Genomic DNA, 23239 nt, shown 5'->3' on the forward strand with positions numbered 1-23239 from the left:
TCAATACACAGTCATCTCACTGAAAGCGGGGAAGGGAGCCTCCTCTTGGCAGCTTTCTGAATAAGCACAACGCTTCCTTAGACGGTGCACTGAGATTTCTAAAGATTCTTTCACTTGCACTGTAGGAGAAGAGTGAGAAACCATCCTTCATCTGTATGTTTATTCAGAACCTATAGTTTATTTAGCTACCTTATCATAAAGGTAGCTTTTACTGAAGTCTCCTTGCTAACAAAAGTGATTCATTCTCCTATAATATCTGAAATTTTGTTATATTGCTTTATATTGGTTTGTAACTTTGAGATTTCAAATTTTTATAAAAATAGGTTTGTCAAAATGTGAGTTGCAGAAACTTTCACGGAAAGTTATCAATGATGCTTCACGGCAGATGGCTTGTACCCGGCAGCTAATGAGAGTTAACTTACTAGTTCATTGATTTTGGATCTAATTAAATGAAGTTTTCAAAAGGGCTACGAATAGTCCCCTAAAATTAGGAACAAACCTAGTGTACCCTCCTTGTAAAATCTATTTTACATGTGAAAATAAAAGTGACTGTAATGATGCATAATTCTAGTCTTTTTGGATAAGTATTGTATGTAGTGTTATCTTAAAATTGTCCATTACTTATGGTGAGAAGACTCCACATGCTCTAAAGCTTCCCAAGGTAGGGGAAGGAAACTGTGTTCCCTTGAGCATGATCACTGGACATGACCACCTGCCACGTTCTCTTTATCACATCTCCACACATCGATTTTTGACTCCAGATAATTAATTTTTAAATTCCCATATTCCTTTTCCTTTCAATGTCTTCTCTCCTTCCCAAAATCTCCCCAGTCATCTTTTCTAAGCATCAGAACCAAGCAACAAAGCAAGCAACCGAGATTCTTGCTAAGGCAGACCCTTGAGACAGGAAACCTTTCCTGCCACGTTAATAAACAAGGATGTCACTGTCTTCAGTGATTCTGGTCCTCCAGTGTAAGCTGGTGAGACCTAACGGCACTCAGTAAGGAGAATACCTGCAACCTAACAGCCATCAAACTGCAGACACTCCCTACAGAGAGCCCCAAAGGAGCCCAGGATGTGAAAAACACAGGATACTGGTCCAGGGTAGCTGAGATACATATGAAAAGAATGATTTCAGTGAGTCCAGACTCTTGGACCTTCCCATACATAGAAAAAGACTAACTTCCTTAATTTTGGATATCCTACTCGAGGCGATCTTCCCAATTCAGGGATCGAAACTGTGTCTCCTGTATCTCCCGCATTGGCAGGCAGACTCTTTACCACTAGTCCCAGCTGGGAAGCCCACAGGGATATCTGATTTTCTCTAATTAAAAATGATCTTTTGATGTTCAGACTGTCTGCCCTTTGCTACAAAACTGCTATATAACCTGGCTGTTTCCCTCGCCTCCTCGGAGCACTTCTCTCAGGCTTACTTGAGATGCTGTCTCCCGGGCTTGAAATCCTAAAAAGTCCCACCAAATAAAACATAACTCAAATTTAGGTTGTGAATATTTTTCAAGTTGACACTCTCAAACCCTCAGCACAGACAAAGCACACACATGCATGCACATACACAGAGCACACACACGCGCTATGTTTATATGTGCACACTTGTCTGCACACAAAGATTTTGCTTCGAAAAATAGAATAATGAATGCAGATAACTACTTAGGAATCATCAGCAATGAACCACACAAGGGAATCTCAGCTACTCAAGATCATCTCCGAGTAGGAAAGTGCCCGCCTCTCTTGTTGGGGCTCCTCGGCGGTAGCAGCTCACGTCACAAAGAGCTGTGGCTTCATCGTGGCCCTCAGCCTGTGATTCGTCAAGAGCCTTGGGTTCTTGTCATTCGGCTTCTCCTTGGCCAGTTCTTTCCACTAGACTTGCTGGCCTATGTTCCCTCCTGATTTCTACCCTTCTATTCCTGTTGACCTCATTGTCACTGGCTGGTATTCATTTTTCTCCAAACTGTCAAGAGCACTTGGAATTCTGCTCCTAACCGCCCAGGATCTGGTGCCGCATCTGACTCTACGACATCCTCATACGTGGCGAGCATGTACCTATTCCATCATCGAGTCACTGATGGAAATGTCTAACAGCCCTGCACACAGGCTGACCCTGGCGGCACACCACCTGTGTCCGCCAAGTTACTGTCCTGCCGTTATTAATTACTCCTTAGAAGAGGTGTAGAGGAAGACAGGGAATAATGTACCTCTAACAGTCCCAAATGGCGAGACAACCATCTCACAGGCGTCTGTGAATTGCATTTACATAAGTGGCTCTTGATCTTTCAGCTGTCACAGAGCCCTTGAGGGCCAGATAAGAGCCGTGGGTGCTCTTTCCTGAGGTACACACACAGAACACAGCATCTTCAGTGTGATTTCAGAGCATCCAAGGACTTCCCTTCAAGTGCCTCTCTGGAGCTCCTAGAAGCCTGATATATTTAGATTACTAATAGTAATTCAGATATCTTTAAATACTGTGGCACAGACATTGTCTCAAAAACTAATGTTGCATTTCATGAATGCTAGGAGATTTACAATTTGAAGGTTATTGCTTAGTATAGATGATATCTCATGGATATCTTAAAATTCTCTTGGTTAACATATACGATCAAACAAAGGAGAGAATTATTCATGTGTTTAACTGAAAACAACATGTTTGAAATGAGGTGAATTAATTTTCCTAGTTGCAGTGAAATACTCATTATGAGACAGCTGGACGGCATCATCTACTCAATGGACATGAGTGTGAACAAACCCCGGGAGACAGTGAAGGACAGGGAAGCCTGGCGTGCTGTAGTCCACGGGGTCAGACACGACTGAGTGACTGAAAAACAGCACACTTTGTTGTTTGCACTTTCTAGCTACAGCCAACAATGCTGCTATGAACATGGGTGATGAAAAATTAAATTTATATCCAAGAAATCTTATTGCTTAGGTAAAGGCTATTGTGTTCAATTTCTTATATAAAACTGAGCATCTTAACACTTGTGAGTACACAGTTCATTCTTGCTAAGTATATTCACATTGGTGTGCAACCAACCTCTAGAACCTTTTCATCTTGCAAAACTGAAATTCTATATCCATTAAGCAGCAACTACCCACTCCCCCCTGACTCCAAGCCCTGGCAGTCACTATTCTACTTTCTCCTTCTACAGTGTGGCTACTCTAGACACCTCCTGTAAGTGGAGTCGCATGGTATTTGCCTGGCTGTGTCTGACTGCTTTACTTAGCATAACCTCCTCTGGGTTCATCCCTGTTGTAGAATGTGTCAGAATTTCATGGTTTTTAAAGGCAAAATAAGACACCACTGTGTGTATAAACCACATTCTGTTTGTCCATTGATCCATCATTGGACACATGGGTTGTTTGCACTTTCTAGCTACAGCCAACAATGCTGCTATGAACATGGGTGATGAAAAATTAAATTTATATCCAAGAAATCTTATTGCTTAGGTAAAGGCTATTGTGTTCAATTTCTTATGTTTAAGTTTTTAAAATACAATGTTATTTTTACTGCTAAACACACTGGACATGAAGAAAACTACACAAAAATAAGTCAATGGATTATCACAGAGGGTTTGACCTCTGGTTGGAGAAGAGTCCACATTCCGAGGAGAAGCTCAGTCCAGGTGCCACCACTGCTGAGGGCTTTGCTCTGAAGCCTGGGAGCTAACAAGGTAAACCGTCACAGTACAGAGCAACACCCGGCTCGCCACAACCCGAGAAAGCCAGCCCAAAGCGACAAAGGTCCAGCAGAGCAAAAAATTAAATTAAATGAGTAATATAAAAATTTAAAAAAAGAACACCAGAGGAATAAATCTGATTGGCTTTTGGTTAATGACCACATTGTTTACATTTTGATATTCTTCATGCTAATTTCAACCTACTGATTCTGCCCTCTGGAGTAGTTTAAATAGACACATTAATATTCCCATGTAAGAACACCTAAGTGGCTAAAAAACGTGAGCACTTCCTCAAGAAAACTCACCCTAAGGATTCTCCAGAGATTCCCGCACTGAGATTGGGTCTCCAGACCCTTTACTTTCCAGCCAGTCCTCTTGGGGTCATTCTCTAAATTGTCAGTGTATTTTGCAAAGTATCTGTCCAGAACTGACACTGTATTTTAGATGTTTACTGTCTGAATGCAAAGAACAGTTCATTCATTCACTCAAATAATATTTATTTAGAGCTTTCGAAGCATCCCCCACTGCTCCGGACTACACCTTCTCTGCTGATACTCTGATTAATGCCAGGAAAGTTACAGCTTTCTCTGTTCTAGTCTTGCCACACTGCCGTCTACTGATGAACTTGGTATCAACTAAAAGACTAGATGCTTCTCACATGAAATAACTGCCAAGGCAGGTCTATGTCATTCTACATTTATGGAATTGGTTTTTGAAGCTAAATCCTTATGCTATCTTCACAGTAGATCTCTAAGGTTTACTGTGCTAATCTTCTAAAATGGATATTTTAGTTTGTTATCAGAATACAGTGATATTTTAAAATGCTTTTTGTTGGCTTTAAAATATAAAACTTTATCTGTTTAAAGATAATTGTTTCCTCTTTTATATACCCTGTTTTCCTTAAAAACAATCAAACAAACAAAATCTCTTTAATTGTTCTCTTTTGTCACAGTTTGCACCTTAAAGTCATTATCACATTCCCACTTTCCCAAACAGAAGACCCTGACAGCAAGAGAGAAGAAAAAGAAAATGTGAGTAGAAAACAATGTTTCTTTAAACTGAAATCTTTTATCTGCTATATGCCAAAAATGGAGATTGATCTGACTATATTACAAGTTTTCAAAACAAAAAAGTTTTTTCTTAAAAGTGGATTATTTTAGCTAGGGAATGCCTGAACAATCCACAGGAAGTTTTTAATTCCACTAGTTCAATAAATGCAACTAATGATTTAGAAAGTTTGGAGCAGTGATTCAAAGTAGCTGAGACAAGTTATTATGATTATGACTTATGGGGAAGCACGAAGAGCCTCAAGAACAGAGTAGCTAGACTTTGCAAATAAAAATACAAGGTACTTAGTTAAATTGAATTTCAGATTTGCTATTCAAAGTTATGATGAACCTAGACAGTATATTAAATAGCAGAGACAGTACTTTACCAAAAAAGGTCGGTCTAGTCAAGGCTATGGTTTTTCCACTGGTCATGTACGGATGTGAGAGTTGGACTATAAAGAAAGCTGAATGCCAAAGAATTGATGCTTTTGAACTGTGGTGTTGGAGAAGACTCTTGAGAGTCCCTTGGAATGCAAGGAGGTCCAACTGGTCCATCCTAAAGGAGGTCAGTCCTGAGTGTTCATTGGAAGGACTGATGCTGAGACTGAAACTCCAATACTTTGGCCACCTGATGCGAAGAGCTGACTCATTTGAAAAGACCCTGATGTTGGGAAAGATTGAAGGCAGGAGGAGAAGGGGACGACAGAGGATGAGACAGTTGGATGGCATCACTGACTCGATGGACATGAGCTTGAGCAAGCTCTGGGAGATGGTGATGGACAGGGAAGCCTGGTGTGCTGCAGTCCATGGGGTCGAAAAGAGTCAGACACGACTGAGCAACTGAACAACAACCTATATTTTATCTGCCAAACCTACACAACAGCCTTAGAAACAGAAATTGTTAATTAGTAGGGGCATTAATAATAGCATTCTTTATTTCTTTACCAGAACTCATTATCCACAAAAAAGGGTAGCTAGTGTAATTCAGTAAATGAGAGCAAACTGCTTCATTTATGAAAAATTATGATAACTCTATCTCACATTATAAGATACTTGTCAAGGGAAAAGCTATTTATTTTGTTTTAAGATAAGCAGTGGAAACTATTCTCATATAAAGCAATATAAAAGCAAATAAAATTTGCATTTCTGGTAGCCTAACTATAAAAATTAAATTAGGAATAGCAGAGGGCAATGCATAGAGAAATTAAACACACAGACGTCCTGTGACTCAGCAACTCTATTACTATGTGTCACAGAAATATAGAATAGAGGACTCCATGAATATGGGCAATAGATTTCAGGCAAAGGTGAAATGGCAATTATGTGGAGAAAAACATAGTCTTCTACACATGGTGCTGAACAACTGGATATCTATATGCAAACAAACTAAAAATACCAATCAAGTTTTGATACATACCAATCATTATATACAAAAATTAATTCAAAATGAATTCAGTCCTCAATGAAAATGTAAAACAATAAAATATCTAAATGAAAATAAAGAAGAAATTATTTGTTACCTTGAGATAGGTAAATAGTTCTGAGATATGACATCAAAAGTATTATCCATAAAAAACATATAAATTTTAATTAATAAAAATAAAAATTATTCCCCTTGAAAGACCCTACTAAGAGAATGAAAAGATAAACTAGACTGGCAGAAAATATTATAAAGAATACATCTGATAAAGAACTTGCACCTGGAATATATAAAGGACTCAGGAAAACTCAATAATAAACACACAAATACCACGAATATGTATGCAAAAAGTTTGCAAAGATATTTCACCAAAGTAGACAGATGGATGGCAAGTATGTTCATGAAAATGAATACCATCACTAGCCATTAAGAAACTGCAAATTGAAACCATGAGATACCACTACACACCTATGCTGAAAGTGAAGGCTGACCAGACCAAGAGGTGGCCAGGATACAGTGCTAACTAGAAACGTAAAATTGTATAAACACTTTGCAAAACGGTTCAGTATTTCTAGGTATTGCCTAAGAGAAATAAAAACACATTCTGAAATATTAGAAAATTGAATAATATATTCCTAAGTAACCCATGGATGAAAGAAAAAATCAAAGGGAAATTCTGAAATGAATGAAAATGAAGGCAAATTAAGATCCAGGTAAAACAGTATAAAAAAGAAATATAGGATTTATCACCTATATGGGAAAAGTGAGAAGTTTTAAATCAATGACTTCAGTTTCTACTTAAAAAGGAAAAAAAAAAAAAAAAAAAAACCACAAATGAAGAGCAAAAAAAAAAAGCAAGGCAGAAGAAAAAAGGAAACAATAAAGATCAGTTAAAAATCAATGGTTGAGAATAGAAAAATAATAGGGAAAAATCAGTGAAAACAGAAGCTTGCTCTTTGAGAAGATCAATATATTTACACATGTAAAACTGATAAAGACAAAACAGAGTAGACACAATTTACCACTATCAGCAACATGAGAAGAGACACAGTGAATTCTACAGGTGTTAAAAAGTATAATAGCCAAATATTATTAACTTTATACCCATAAATTTATGAACTTAGGTGATGAATTTCTTGAAGGACAAAGAGAAACTACTAAATCTCAGACAACAACAACAAAAACTTGAGTAGTCACTTCTCTATTTAAGAAAATGAATCTGTGCTTGCCTGGTGGCTCAGAGGGTAAAGAATCTGCCCGCAATGCGGGAGACCTGGGTTCAGTCCCTGGGTTGGGAAAATCCCCTGGAGGAGGGCTTGGCAACCCACTCCAGGATTCTCGCCAGGAGAATCCCCATGAACAGACAAGTTACAGGAGTAGACAAAAACTACTGAATCTCAGGCAGCAACAAAAAAGCCTGAGCAGCAACTTCTTTATTTAAGAAAATTAATTTGTGGTAAAGACACACAAAGAAAGCTCCAGGTGAGTTCAAATAGTCAGAGAAATAATGCCGACTCTACACAAATTCTTGAGAAAATTGAAGATAAGAAAATACTGTAAATCATTTTCAGTTACTGTTACCCTGATTAAAAATGACAAAGATGGTACAAGAAAACCAATCAATGTAATTCACAACATTAACAGACTGAAAAAACGACAAAGCACGTGATCATCCTACAGATTTAAAATATAAGCATGTGACAAAATCCAAAATCCATTCCTCAAGATACAACCGTCCTAACAGAAAATTAGGAATAGTATAGAAATGTCTCAACCTGATACAGAAAACCTATGAAAACCTGCAGCTAACATCATGTGCTGTGCTTAGTCATTCAGTGGTGTCCAACTCTGTGACCCTATGGACTGTGGCCCACCAGGCTCCTCTGTCCATGGAATTCTCCAGACAAGAATGCTGGAAAGGGTTGCCATGTCCTTCTCCAGGAGATCTTCCCAACCCAGGGATCGAATCCAGGTCTCCTGCATGCAGGCAGATTCTTTACTATCTGAGCCACCAAGGAAGCAGCTAACATCATCCTTAATGATATAAAGATTGAGCACGACCCCTCTAAGATCAAGGCCTGCACATTCTGTCTAACCATTGCTATCCAACGCTGTAGTTGAGGTTACACACAATGTTATAAGACAAGATAAATAGGAAAAAGAAAACCTGCTTTATTCCCCATTGACAATATTATGTTCATAGAAAGTTCTATAGATCCATAGATTCTATAGGTTCATCAGGGAAACGCAAATTAAAACCACAATGAGATGCTGCTACAAACCTATAGAATGGCTGAAGTCAAAAAAGACTAGACATGCTAAATATTTACAATGACATGGAATAATTGGAATCTCATGCACTATTGTTGGGAATATAAAACAGCAACTTTTGGGAAAAAGTCTGTAATTTCTTAAATTTACACATATACCTATTACATGATTCAGCTAATATACTCTTAGAAATGAAATCATAAGTATCTGCTAGGATTTGTCCACAAATTTTCACAGTAGTTTGATTTATAACACTATAGAAGCTAAAAACTAGATAAAAACAAATGTCCATCAACAGGAGAATGTAGTTAACTCACACAATAGAATACTCTCAGCTGCAATACTGAATGACCAACAACATGAGTGAATCTCAAAATAACTACTTAATAAACAAGCCAGACTAAGAGATATATACTGTATAATTCCATCCATACACAATTCATGAAAATGAGAACTAATCTACAGGGACACAAAGCAAGAAGATTGGCAGTTGCCTGGAGATGAATGAACCAAGAAGCAGGTGGAAGGAAGCAGGTGCAAAGAGGCAGAAAGATATTTTGGGAGTGATATATCTATTCACCACCTTCCCTGTGGTGATGGTTTCCTGGAAATACACATATGGTAAAACTTAAAATATATATACTTGTGTGTGTAAGTGTATATGGCTACCCGGGTCTTAGTTGTGGTGCTCAGTATTGTTTAGCTGGAGCATGTAGGATCTAGTTCCCCAGCCAGCAATGGAACCCAGGCCCCTTTGCATTGGAAGCGTGGATTCTTAGCCACGGGACCACCAGAGAAGTCCCTTGTGTATGCGGATATAAATGAGAATAGAGATCTGGGATAATTGGAAGGAATAATAAAACAAGAAGAATACCTGACATGAACCAAAGGCAGTACTGAGCCCTGAGTAAATAAGTATGATTAATTCAATGCTTTCCTGATGTAAAAACAAACTAAACCAACACTGGTTTTTAAGTCCATTGTGTGATCTCTCAGTAGTTTGATATTAAAAACAAAGTAAGCATGCAAATCTAAGCAGACCTGGGATATTTTAATATGGAAAAATTGTATCCTTATATAGATACAGATAAACAACTAACATTATTTTAAAAGTAAATGATGGATTTCAGAAGTAAATGTTGTGTTCAACAACTTTATTAGTCACAGCTAAATGATGGCTTAGCCTTCAGGCCATAGCCACTGAAAAAGGTTGGGCTCTCAATTTAATCTCCTTAGATGTAAAGAGATCCAGGCAAACAAGCTTTTCCTCTCCAACCCTCTATTTGGCTGGTTAACACAAGCCATTGATTCCGGGATTTAGGGTCGCCAAATACTCTCTTAATTAAGAGCTGGAGACTATTGACGGTCTCTGCTTCCCCTGCACCTCTTTGCTAGTCCAGGGTAAGATTAAAAACTCTCTGTGCCAGTTTTCAACTCATCTCAGGGGAAACTGTCTCAGTTTACTATAAGATGGCAATGGATCACTGGTGACCTCTTCCCAAGGGTCAGGAACCCTGCTCCCCACTTCCCTCTCCTACGTTCCACAGTTAAGCAAGACCTCCAGCTAGATTTCAAGGCCCACTCGGTAACCCTGTGGGGCCCTGGGATGCTCCTGGTAACACCCACGGACCAGGCCAACAGCACCGCCTTGCAGTTGCCCAAGGAGCCAACCAGCCTGCAATGCTGTTCTGAGTTTTCTGAATTTTATATTCACTCTAAACAACTATTCATATAGATGTTAGTAGCTACTTTTAAAGGATGTTAGATTATTTTGAAGAAATCAATCTAGGTATTATTTTATTCTTTTATTTTAAAAGATAATTATTTTGAAACTTATTCTATATGCTTCAGCTCTTTCAAATTTACTTGCTGACATTTAAAAATATTTTTAGGGAAAGAGTCATACTTGAAAAGAATAAGCCAAACAAACCACACATAATTTAAGTTGATTGAAAACCTTATTTAGTGTCAGAGACACTAAATCTATGGACATCTTTTCAAACATCCTTGATGATAGAAATAAGGTACATACGTAAACCAGTGACATCTACTTGTGACTATGCAAGATAATAGGTGTCTGGAGCTCAGTGAGGCTTTCCCAGGTGGCACTAGTGGTTAAAAAAAAAAAAAAAGCAGCCTGCCAATACAGGAGACATAAGAGACACAGGTTCAATCCCTGGGTTGGGAAGATCCCCTGAAGGAGGGCATGGCAACCCACTCCAGTATTCTTGCCTAGATAATTTCACAGACAGAGGAGATTGGCAGATTGCAGTCCATAGGGTCGCAAAGATTCAGACAGGACTGAAGCGACTTAGAATGCACTCATGGAACTCAGAGACAGATAAACCATCAAGTCAGAGACCTCTGATGGGAGGAAGTCAAACACCCGCTATTACAGGATGAAGAATTTGTAAAACTGAAAGCATAGTAGCACATTTGAATCTTTTGAATGAGGATTAATAGGGAGTAGTGAGCAGGATTGAGAAGCAATGCTTACATCATTTGAACTGCAGTATGTTGAAGATATGACAAATCAGGGTAAAAATTTACAGTTATAACAGAATATTATAAATATTATAAAAATTTACAGTTATAATATAACTGTAAAAAAATTACAGTTATAATAGAAAATGACTGAAATACATGAATCATCATGTAGAATAAATTTTTTAAAGAAACAATATTCTAATGTTCCCAGGGATTACAAGTCAGATAAAATTAAGCGGTGCAGTGTTTTTACGTAATGTTTTGTATGATACATTTACCTAAAGGCTTATCCGAAAGCAATATGTATCTGCTTTTATCAATTGCCTGAGGATGGAAAAATATCAATGATTTTAAACCTCTTTAATATTTGCATGATATTAAACGAGCTATAATCACATATAAAGCTACCTCCTAGAGAGCTTTTGAGAACTGCTCTTGCCTGCGGTCTCTGGCACTAAAACTTCAAGAGATTAGAAATATCTTCCTTTTGAGTTCTCTTTTGCCTACAGAAATCAAACAAGATGTGTTAAACATTGAGGCAGAAAAGGAGCTGTTATAAATCAGTGGTATTCCCCTTAATTGCTCACGTTTCTTATGATAGAGTAAAAACCAACCTCAGAAATGAAAAGGCTACATGGGCACATGTTTGTCACAACACTAATTCACTTGAGAATGAAGTCACATTCATTCTTTGCGAATGACTCTTTGCGACCCCATGAACCACAGCACGCCAGGCCTCCCTGTCCATCACCAACTCCCGTAGTTCACCCAATCTCATGTCCATTGAGTTGATGATGTCATCTGGCCATCTCATCCTCTGTTGTCCCCTTCTCCTCCTGTGCCCAATCCCTCCCAGCATCAGGGTCTTTTCCAATGAGTCAACTCTTCGCATGAGGTGGCCAAAGTATTTATGCTATCTAGGTTGGTCATAATTTTCCTTCCAAGAAACAAAGGGTCTTTTAATTTCATGGCTGCAGTCACCATCTGCAGTGATTTTGGAGCCCAAAAAAATAAAGTCTGACACTGTTTCCACTGTTTCCCCATCTATTTCCCATGAAGTGATGGGACCAGATGCCCTGATCTTAGTTTTCTGAATGTTGAGCTTTAAGCCAACTTTGTCACTCTCCTCTTTCAATTTCATCAAGAGGCTTTTTAGTTCCTCTTCACTTTCTGCCATAAGGGTGGTGTCATCTACATATCTGAGGTTATTGGTATTTCTCCCGGCAATCTTGATTGTGCTTCTTCCAGCCCAGCGTTTCTCATGATGTACTCTGCATATAAGTTAAATAAGCAGGGTGACAATATACAGCCTTGATGTACTCCTTTTCCTATTTGGAACCAGTCTGTTGCTCCATGTCCAGTTCTAACTGTTGCTTCCTGACCTGCATACTGGTTTCTCAAGAGGCAGGTCAGGTGGTCTGGTATGCCCATCTCTTTCAGAATTTTCCACAGTTTATTGTGATCCACAGTCAAAGGCTTTGGCATAGTCAATAAAGCAGAAATAGATGTTTTTCTGGAATTCTCTTGCTTTTTCGATGATCCAACGGATGTTGGCAATTTGATTTCTGGTTCGTCAGCCTTTTCTAAAACCATCTTGAACATCTGGAAGTTCTCGGTTCACATATTGCTGAAGACTGGCTTGGAGAATTTTGAGCATTACTTTACTAGCATATGATATGAGTGCAATTGTGTGGTAGTTTGAGCATTCTTTGGCATTGCCTTTCTTTGGGATTGGAATGAAAACTGACCTTCTCCAGTCCTGTGGCCACTGCTGAGTTTTCCAAATTTGCTGGCATATTGCATGCAGCACTTTCACAGCATCATCTTTCAGGATTTGAAATAGCTCAACTGGAATTCCATCACCACCACTAACTTTGTAGTGATGCTTCCTAAGGCCCACTTGACTTCACATTGCAGGATGTCTGGCTCTAGATGAGTGATCACATCATCATGACTATGTGGGTCGTGAAGATCTTTTTTGTACAGTTCTTCTGTGTATTCTTGCCACCTCTTCTTAATATCTTCTGCTTCTGTTAGGTGCATACCATTTCTGTCCTTTATCGAATCCATCTTTGCATGAAATGTTCCCTTGGTATGTCTAATTTTCTTGAAGAGATGTCTAGTCTTTCCCTTTCTATTGCTTTCCTCTATTTCTTTGCATTGATCGCTGAGAAAGGCTTTCTTATCTCTCCTTGCTATTCTTTGGAACTCTGCATTCAAATGGGAATATCTTTTCTTTTCTCCTTTGCTTTTCACTTCTCTTCTTTTCACAGCTATTTGTAAGGCCTCCTCAGACAACCATTTTGCCTTTTTGCATTTCTTTTCCATGGGGATGGTCTTGATTCCTGTCTCCTGTACAATGTCACGAACCTCCATCCATAGTTCATCAGGCACTCTGTCTATCAGATCTAGTACCTTAAATCTATTTCTCACTTCCACTGTATAGTCATAAGAGATTTGATTTAGGTCATACCTGAATGATCTAGTGATTTTCCCTACTTTCTTAAATTTAAGTCTGAATTTGGCAGTAAGGAGTTCATGATCTGAGCCACAGTCAGCTCCCAGTCTTGCTTTTGCTGACTGTATAGAGCTTCTCCATCTTTGGCTGCAAAGAATAGAATCAATCTGATTTCAGTGTTGACCATCTGGTGATGTCCATGTGTAGAGTCTTCTCTTGTGTTGTTGGAAGAGGGTGTTTGCTATGACCAGTGTGTTCTATTGGCAAAACTCTATGAGCCTTTGCCCTGCTGCATTCTGTACTCCAAGGCCAAATTTGCCTGTTACTCCAGGTGTTTCTTGACTTCCTATGTTTGCATTCCAGTTCCTTATAATGAAAAGGACATCTTTTTTGGGTGTTAGTTCTAAAAGGTCTTGTAGGTCTTCACAGAACCGTTCAACTTCAGCTTCTTCAGCATTACTGGTTGGGGCATAGCCTTGGATTACCATGATATTGAATGGTTTGCCTTGGAAACTAACAGGTCAAGAGGGGCGGCCATGTGGAGATAACCCTCGTCCAGGCTAAGGAGCAGTGGCTGTGCTTTGCTGGAGCAGCCGTGAAGAGACACCCCCCATCCAAGGGAAGAGAAGTCACATTAGTGGAGACTAAAGCAATTTTGTATGAATGCCCATGATTGAATTACCTGAGTTGCTTTGGCTTCATGAGGACAGTGGCTGGCTGAGAATATAATCCCACCAAAAAGAGGAGAGAAGTGGTTAAAAAGAAATTGACTACACAGTTTCCTAATTTTCAGAATAATATTACATGAAAATTCTGTTCTAACTTCATCCCATCATCACACAGTTTTTTCATGCTTTCCTCTTAGGTATAGCATTATTTCTCTGCTATAAATAACCTTTGCATAGTTAGAGTATTCTACTGTTTTATGATCTAACAAGCCACAGGTCTTAAATTATAGTCACTTACCATGAAACACTGCCCTTCCATTCTAACCTTTATATGCTTTTTTCCTCCTTCTTTTTCCTCTGAACATGGAAAATTAGGGCCATTTATATGCCGAATATTGATCAGAAGAGAAAAATATATGAGGTGTGAGTTATATTCTAACTAGTGATTTTCTATTCACTCAGTATTACTTATTACATCAATCACTTAATCCTACAGTACAAGTTCTTTTTTTCTTCATGAGGAAAGTTTTTTTTTAAGGGATGAATAATTTAATTTTCTTCAGAGTTCACAAAATTACAGGAAAGAAGACTTACTGTAAATCTGTTGCTTTAAAGTTTTAGAGCTTCAATAACAGTTTCCTTGATGGTTTTAGACTAGTAAATTCTAAGAGAGTACAATGGGAATGAAAACATTTTTTAAAAGATGAAATAGTTAAGAGTTTTGGAATATTTTGTGTTAAATATAATGCTTGATCCCTAAGGACATATCTCCTTTCTGATGCTCAAGACAGCATCAAGAAGTGGAATGGAATTCTATCAAGGAGGATTACTAGATCCCGACCTCGAGTTTCTGAATGGGGTGGAGATGCTTGTGGGTCCTTTGAGTTGCCACAATCACTGGGAATGCTCACAACTATTTTAGCAGGGAGGGCCAGGATGGTAAACACATTGAAATGCTCTGAATAAGCCCATGTGTCTTTCAAACAGCCCCCGTAGATCACATGAGATGGACTGTTGGCTTTATGCACACAGTCCCCTCTGGCTTTCCTTCAAAGCAGTGCAAAATACTAACTGAACAACTACTTTGCATTAGATCTAGAGAGGCATGGGTGAATAAAAACAACTCCACCCCCGCCCCCTTCCCCTGCCCCGAATTACCTCTCCATCTAGAGGAGAAAAGAGACTGAGGAATACAGGGCCTTAATATCTTGGATTTCACATAAAAATCCAACTTGAAAAACTGAAAGATTCTGGCAGTTTAGTGACTGCATTTCTGTGGGGCAAAAGTCAGCTAGAGACAAGTAGGAGCCACCCCTTCAAGGGGGTCTAATTGCTTTATGCAAACGAAGACAGCTTTTATAGTACAAAATGCTATAGGTTGAATATGCAAAGTAGGTGCAGCATCTGGCTGGCATGCCCCACAAGTTTACCTTCCTGAGCCCTGTGGCCATTCAAGTCGTATCTCCTGTCCTATACTACTGCCTCAGTTTTTCCACTCTTTAGGACTCTTAACAAGTTATCTTTGAGGGCTTCTGTTCCCTTAGGGTTCTCAATGGTAGTGTAAACCCAGGCCACCACTAGCCCATATGGCTCTTTGTAAAAATTCGAATATCCATCTGTCGGAAAAATGTGAAACTAATTTTATTAGATCAAGATGTATGTCTACTTTATGCCAGAAAAAATTGTCATAATAAATGCCCAGACCTGTGAATCCCACTTTGAAAGCTGTCCCTTACGCGCGACACTGTCGGGCAGGCTCCAGTCTGCACACTCCCACCACAGCCCCGCCATGCACCTTCTCGTCTCCTACTGCAGCTTTTTCAACATCTCAACGCCAACAATCCTTCCGCTGTCAAACATGAAGCTTCATGAAGCCTGTTGTGCCCCTGAGATCATTTTTTTTTCCTTCTATTATCCCTCTGAAATTCTTTCCCACTATGATAAGATATGTAAATATTCTACCTTCTGTAAGACTCTGTGCATGGGTATCTGAAAAGTCAGTAGCAGAATGTTGGCTAACCTCCCAACTGGTTATCCTGAGATCAAATTAAGGGATCTCTCTTCCCCAGTTTAAAGAAACAGTGAGCCAACAGAAAACTATTGTACGGCACATGGAACTCCGCTCAATGTTAAGTGCCAGCCTGGATGGGAGGGGAGTTTGGTGGAGAATGGATACATATATATGTATGGCTGAATCCCTTAACTGTTCCCCTGAAACTATCACAACATTTTTAATTGGCTATACCCCAATACAAAATGCTTCTGGTGTTAAAAAATAGAAATTATATTAAAAAATAGTGAGTCCTGTTGCTACAGTTTTTCCTTTTTATTCAGTTTTAAGTGGAAAAAGACACTGGTAAGTTCTTGAAATAGAAGAAGATGAGTCAGTTACTTGTTATCCCCAAATCTTTCTTTTCTCTACTACTCTCTTCTTACAAGAAAATAAAGCAAATAAAATGCCATATTAAAAATATTTTTAAAGTAAAACAAACTAGATAAAAGTAAAGGATCATTATATAGTCCAGTTGTTTATAAACTTTTTCTATTTCATATTCAGTGCTCCCATTTCATTTAGTTTATGTTTTCCAATTTCTTCATCTTTTGTATACATATATAAAAATAGTATGTATAATATATATATTTTTAGAAAACTTATGAATTTTTGCCTAACTAAAAAATTTATGAGATTTTGATTCTATTTGTTTGACTTAGTATGAATAGAATGCTATATTTCTAATTAAAAAAATAGATATTCAACCAGAAACAAAGGTTTACAGGCACTATAACACAGGCACTAAGTCAATATCATATAATAATCTACAATGGAAAATAATTAAAAAATAATATGTGCATATGGATAACTGAATCATTGTGCTGAGCACCTGAAACATTGTAAGTCAACTATAATTCAATATATACACTTAAAAAAGTACTTTCAAGCAAAAAATATCTTTAATAAGTTATACTAACCATTTGGTGATGGGGATAGAGGACCACTCCTGTCCTTCTGGTACAAGAGTAAAACATTGCAGCCATAACCCAAAACTCTATATTCATGTGACTATGTCATCCTCATGAAGGAGCTGTTCACACCAGATCTTCTGACCCTAATTTCAGCGCTCCTTCCTCCCTACAAAGACCCCCACCAGCAAGAGCTGAGAGTTGGAGGCACAGATGCTAATGTCTAGGAAATGGTGAATGAAATCATAGATACTCGTCTTCTGAGAGCTTGTTTCTCTGTGGGTCAGATGGAAGAAGGATGCCACAGAGCTATGGGGCACAGCCTCGCTGCAGGCCCAGGAAGGTCAGGTGGAGGCCAGCTGTCTTCTCTGTCTTCACTTAGCCCTACAAGTCCCGCTCTGCCAGGACGTGACCCAGCTAGCAGACGTCCCCACCCCTGAACAGCGATCTCAGAAGCCCTCTTCCAAACGCATATGAAGCCTAGTGCGAGCACCACACGCAGTGGACAAGCTTCATGAGTTTGAGCAAACTCCGGGAGTTGGTGACGGACAGGAAGGCCTGGCGTGCTGCGGTTCATGGGGTCACAAAAAGTCGGAGACAACTGAGTGACTGAACTGAACTGAACTGAATACTTAATTTCATGCTTTTGTAAAACAACAGAAAATGTCCATCAAAGCTTTTTTAAAGTATAAAATGTTCATGTTACCCTGTCTCCCACAACTCTTTCTTTTTTTCCTGGAAATATGTCTTCACATCCTCTCAATGCCAGTTTCAGTATACATTCTGGCTGCAGCAAGCCTTCCTCTCTGGATGCCTCGGGGGAATGTTTGGGTAATGGAGAATACTGTGTCCAAACAGCCTTTACAATTTTAAAAGTTAAAGCCACCCATCTGCTGCTTACGACAGTGCCAACTGCCGATGACTGAACTGATAAAAAATTCACACCGCGGTGCTAATTCTCTGCACGAAGGAGGAATAACAAGTATGTGTCACAAAATCTGGAGATGATTGATGCCTGCCATCTCATCAAGACTGTCTCTCACACTTAATTTCACTTGATGATTTCAGATTACATGCAGAACGGGTGGCAGGTGTTTGAGATGAAGTAGCCCAACATGTGTTTTCAGCAAAGGTAAAACAAGTAAGTCTCTGCCTCAGGATACTTCCCCTGAAGCTCACCCTGAAGACTTAGTGTGCCTTAGAAAGACTCGGGGTGCAAGGCCCATTCCAGAGATACTAAACCCCTAATCGTGGGTTATGGCTCAAGAAAGCTGCCCTTTCAAAGGAACCTGTGGGCCCAAAGGATGCCAAAGTTTGAGAACCACTCCTCTGACCATTGCTAAGGCAATGAATTGTTTCAATCACTGTTTAAAAAAAATTTATTCATAGTTGTTGTTTAGTCCTAAGTCGTATCCGACTGTGACCCCCTGGACTGTAGCCTGGCAGGTTCCTCTGTCCATGGGATTCTCCAGACAAGAATACTGAAGTGGGTTGTCATTTCCTCCTCCAGGGATTCTTCCCGACCCAGGGACTGAACCAGCGTCTCCTGTTCTGGCAAGCGTTTACCACTGCACCACCTGGGAATCCCAACCCATACTTGGAAAAAATATCAATGGATTTTCTGTCTGGTTGAGATTGCTAAAAACTAGGTCAGAAGTTTGTAATTAGAAGAACAACTCTTGGCAACCATGATTATTACCAAAGCAAAAACCACTTTTTAAACATTGCCCTTGTAAAACTTGTTAGTACAAATATTTATTTAGTAAAATCTTATATCTAAAAAGGAACCCCAAATTTTGATATGAAAATAACCTCTCTCAGCCACAAGTCTGTAAACTCAACCTGGCACACCATTTAGTACGAACTGACTTAATTAGGCAAGGGCCTTTCCAATATTCAACCAAGTATTTATATTATGATCACGACTGAACATACCAGTTAGGGAGGCTCACCTGATCTCTCCCCTTCCACCCAAGGCAAGTGTATTAATGTTTGCATAAATATTTAAAATGTCTCATCTTCAACAGAATAAATAACTAGATGATCTGTCATCTCTTTGACACACTTGGGTCCAAATAAGCTTCCTTATAAAAATGTGGTATTAACGATGCTACATTAGCAGATAATGAACAATCCAGGTTGTTTTCAGACTTAATTGGCTTTAAGTATATTGTGAGGATTTGAGAGGAAAAGAGAGAGGAAAAGTGCTCACAGCTTCTGAAACTGAGTGCGTTTACTGCAGAGTCTCTGGGTCTCCCTGGCAGCTGCGGTATCAGCAGGTCTTGATCCATCATCATTACTGCCTGGCCCCACACTGGCTGCTGGGACGCACAGGTCTAAGAACAGCAAACTAATAACTTGGCCTTCAGATAAGAAAAAAGACACAGGAACTGAAAGGAAATCAGGGAAAAGAACACAATGCATAAAAAAAATAGATTAAAGAGATTTAAGATAAAGGGCAGGGGATTATGGAATATTTTAAGGAAATGTGGGTGGATTAACTTTTACAACAAAGTTAACAGACCACCTCTTTTTGTTTTTTTCTTTTCTTTGTTAAAAATATGTAACGCTTCACGAATCTGCGTGTCATCCTTGCGCAGGGGCCATGCCAATCTTCTCTGTATCGCTCCAATTCTAGTATATGTGCTGCCGAAGCAAGCACCCACCTCTTTTTTTAACAGAAAATCTTTTAATTTAATGGTGTCTATTTAAAACACACACACACACACAATTAAGTTCACACACACACACACACACACACACGCACAGAAAACCACCAAACTTCTCAAGTCTTTACAGGAGTTTTGATTATAAAAATATGTCTATGTGTAATTGACTGATGGTTTTGATGCCACCAGCAGTGAAATTTTACAATACACATCAAACCACTTCTAGTAGCAGAATACTGCCATACAAAAATGCACTATTAATATAATACATAATATATTTATATTACTTTATATTAATGTATAAAAGTATATGTGTATACAATACAAACATGTAAAATACTATGACACATATACATACTATAAAGTGCAAGTGCATTTTTAAACATTTTTAAGGGTTGGAGAAGATAAAAATAAAAATTAATTTTAGTAGAACTTTTGAATGTGCAAAGGGGATGGAGATTTATCTGTTATAAATAACAGTACACTGAGACAACGATCTGGAAGACAGAAAAGAAAATAAATATTTTCCCCTGATGAGGATCTCGCAGACTTCTAGCAAGACTAAGAAGCATACATAACCACCACAGGAGATAATAAGGCTAACAGGAAAAGCCTGAAAGAAGTGCTCTGTGATTTTTGTATTTTCGTAATTCATAGAACCAAGAAAGTCAGAACTCACACGTCTGCATTATTTTATTCAAGCTACTTGTAACATTATCTATTTAAAGTAATTTAGACAGAAACACTGTGATATTACTTTTGAAAGTGAGTGAAAACGCAGTCGCTCAGTCGTGTCCGACTCTTCAGACCCCCTGGACTGGAGCCTCTGTCTCTTCAGTCCGCGGAATCTCCCGGGCAGGAGTACTGGGGTGGGGTGCCATTTCTTTCTCCATGCTACTTTTGGACCTGGTTATACACATTGAAATTTGAGACTAGGTGAGGTGTCTTCTTTTTTAAGGTTCCTTATATTTGAGCAGATAGGCTACAATTTTATGAATATGAACTTAGAAAATATAATGCATGAATTATTTTATGCATTCATGTTCATGGAATGTGGTGTGTGTGTGTGTGTGTGTGTGTGTGAATGTAGATGACAGATATGGTAGGGGTTGAATATTAATATTGAGACACACACAAAATATAGACCACTGACATTTTAAGAAGTCTAAATGATCTGCAGAGCAGTGGCAAGAGGAACATTAAGCCTCTGCCATTAAAATCAACATATCCACAACTATTAATTCTGAGACATGTCCTTGGAAAACTATTGTCGAGATCGCACCCATAAACGACACAAGAAAAGGAGAGCTGCATCACAGAACTATCAGAAATCCGGTCTTCGGTCACTCACGTTTCTGGCACCTCTAAAACAGTCATGAATCGGGACTGCGATGAAGTGGATTTCTGTGCCAGCTCAGCCATCTGCTGTCATCTCACAAACAGAGTAATGGTCTAAAAGGAAAGTTTGTTTGGAGGTGCCTTCCATATGCATACAATCCACTGCGGTTCCGCACTACACCAAGCAAGAGCTGATTTTTTTAGAAGAGCGCTGCGCCCAGCGTTTTCTGGAAATCTCCCAACATCAGATACATGTCACATTTGCGTTGAAACATATGGTCTTCAATGTGGTCTCTCAAATTGTCTACAGAGACTTTGCAATCAGAGGTTCCCCGTTCTACCTCCCTTTTATGAGTCAATTTTCACTTAGCGAATTACCACGCTGGTGATTTGGAGGCATTATCTTAATTCCTGATGTAAATTTATTTTCAACAGATGTGGTCCTATGAACAATATAAAAGTAAATGACATCTTATTAGTTATTAGATGAAATCATGCCAAGGGGGTGCTAGTTTTTAGACGCTGGCGCAAGCGAGCGGAGCCAAGCTCACCGTCCGTCACTGTCCTCCGCCCCGGGGTGGGGCGGGAGCCCATGTTTCATCATGTGAGCGTCAAGAGGAAAGCGGCCTCTTTGTAACTCCCCTCCCACAACACTCACCCTGGTTTGGGCATCCCTGCTCCTGCGAAAACTAGTTCTGGCAGTAAAGCCAAGGAAAGTATCCATGGTGATGCCCAGAGTATCTTGTTTTTCCTATTTGTCTACAATGGGTGAAGCTTCAGGAAACGAGGACAGGGAGTTCATACACAAGTAGGAAAAAAAAGTGAGTTGGGTTTGGTTTTGGTTTGAGCAGTTGCTTAAACATAATAGAGATCGGGGAAATGGATTGAAGTGGGTATTAAAATGAACCCATGGTGATCTGTCATTGGGTAGATGGTTCTGCTAAAATTTTAAACAGAAACACAAAATGAGCAGTGAAAAGTAAATGGTTTTCTTAGACTAAAAGTACAGTTACATTGAGAACAAGGGGAACTGTTCAGAAACGCTATTCATTTGTGGCACTATTCATTTCTGGGTTCAACGAAATGGTCCCCAGACTCCAGAGCTGTGCATTCCAGAATTGAGGAGCAAAGCCCAAGCCCATCATGACTCAGAAAACAAGACATGCCTCACCCTTCGACTCCTTCTTCTCCCTGTTCACTACCTAGAATATAGATAAATCATCACCTTTTTTTTCCCCCCTTGTCGCAAACCCAGACATTTCCAGAATCACAGCAGATGTTGGCTACACATAGAAAGCTGCCTCGGTGGAAGTTTGAACTTTGGTGGCTTACTCAAAGCAAAGGAATTAAGAAAACCACAATGCACTCTGAAGTGGGAGGAAACAAACTGATTACAGCAATAGGTATGCATCCTTTCCAAGTAATGAGATAATGAGTCAACTTAACTGATTGCATATTGTGGTTACTGAATGCATTCTGAGATGGTGAACAAGAGGACTGATTGCTGAGGATTCAAACTGGATCTCTCCACATACTGAGGTTTTATTTAGTCTCTAGCAATAAAGTTTTGTCATTTCATTCATGAAGGCATTGTAAATCTTCTGTTGGATGATCCCAAGGTTCCACCTATTCCTGACATGTGCAATTATACATGGAAACGTAGAAAAATCACATTTTCTATCTGCTGCAATTGATTTCTGTACGTTAAACTTTTATCCAGCAAAGAAATTCTCTTATGAACTTTTCTCTTATGAACAAATTATCTTATAAACTTTATTATACTTATTATACTTTATTACACTGCTTATACTTATATAGTTGTCATTTTTTCTCCATCTTAAAGGGAAACTATTTTGCCATATTTGTTACAATTTTTTAACACAGATCCTTCTTAAGGAAATTCCCATGTATTACTAGTTGAGTAAGTTCATAAGCATAAATTCACGTTTAATCTTATTAAATAATGTTAGCATCTATTTAGATGATATAATTGTATTTTATATTAATACAGTGAATTATATTATTGTTAATACAACAAGTATATCCAATATTAACTCTACTGGGTCATGATATATAACCCCTTATATTTATTCCTAAATTTGGTTTCTGACAATTTTATTGAAGATTTTTATATCTATGGTTGTAAATAAAACTGGCCAATAATTTGCTTTTCTGTACTAACTTTATAAATTTTAACAATTAAGGTAATCAAAATGCTGGTTGGAGCAG

The 23239-nt window shown here is 38.8% G+C and overlaps 1 protein-coding gene and 1 non-coding gene across 7 annotated transcripts in view; both read right to left on the reverse strand.

The window, feature by feature from the left end:
* PRKN (parkin RBR E3 ubiquitin protein ligase) overlaps positions 1-23239 on the reverse strand; it is a 1211540-nt gene that overhangs the window by 879585 nt on the left and 308716 nt on the right. The window lies entirely within an intron of this gene.
* LOC122434242 lies at positions 19559-19665 on the reverse strand. Its single transcript, XR_006267316.1, has one exon. It is a non-coding gene; the product is annotated as a U6 spliceosomal RNA (small nuclear RNA).

Source organism: Cervus canadensis, chromosome 33 (assembly GCF_019320065.1).
Source record: "Cervus canadensis isolate Bull #8, Minnesota chromosome 33, ASM1932006v1, whole genome shotgun sequence".
NCBI classification, from domain to species: domain Eukaryota; kingdom Metazoa; phylum Chordata; class Mammalia; order Artiodactyla; family Cervidae; genus Cervus; species Cervus canadensis.